The sequence below is a fragment of the Arachis duranensis genome, chromosome 5 (genome assembly GCF_000817695.3).
Source record: "Arachis duranensis cultivar V14167 chromosome 5, aradu.V14167.gnm2.J7QH, whole genome shotgun sequence".
Taxonomy (NCBI): domain Eukaryota; kingdom Viridiplantae; phylum Streptophyta; class Magnoliopsida; order Fabales; family Fabaceae; genus Arachis; species Arachis duranensis.
The window spans coordinates 22,984,910-22,985,747 of record NC_029776.3 but is presented as its reverse complement, the minus strand read 5'-3'; positions in this window follow the sequence as shown (position 1 = coordinate 22,985,747).

Here is an 838-nt window from a genome sequence, read left to right as displayed (position 1 = left end):
TCATTTTATTGAAAGTCTTTAGAATTTGAAAAATAACATGCCCTAATATAAAATATTCTGTAGAATAATAAAACCATGGCCATGGGATCCACACAAACCAACTCATTAATAAATGGGTTGGGTTGGTTTAGGTTGAAATAATAAAAAAAAATATAAAACCCACCCAAACCAACTCACTAATTTAATTAGTTTATTATTGGAAAAGTCTTTTTAACCCACCCATTCCAACTAACGGACACTTCTAGTTGAATCTTAGTTAGGATTTAAGTAATAAGTGGCCTTAAATATGGAAATTTTTTTGAAAATAAAAAATTTAACCTAATATTTTTGTAGTGCATTTATTAGAGAAATTTTTTAAAAAATATCTAGTTTAAAATAACTTTAACTAATGTCCTAAGATACTTATTAGCAAAAACAACTTAGTTAAATCAATTAACTACTCTTGAATTGATGTTTTGTCTAGTCTAATTTAAAGCTCGTTGATTCTTAGAATTGTGCAAATTACTGTCGCAATAATTCAGCAAGCTCCAAGGTAGAAGATAGAAAGTTCATTTTGGACTCTCCATAATTCCATCTCTTTCTAACAAAATGCAACGTATAGAAACAAAACTATAAATAATTTAAGGCTGCGAAATTTCTTTTCCGATCAAAAACCAACGGAGTTCTCTAAACTAAAAAAGTTGATGAAATGATATATATTTTAATTATTTTTAAATTATGATAATAAAATTTACAAATAATAAAAATTACAAATTTAAGAATAATTAAAATATTACCTTATTATTTCACTAATCTCCTTATTTTAAAGATTTCTTTTCAAAACTAATGGTATTGGTGA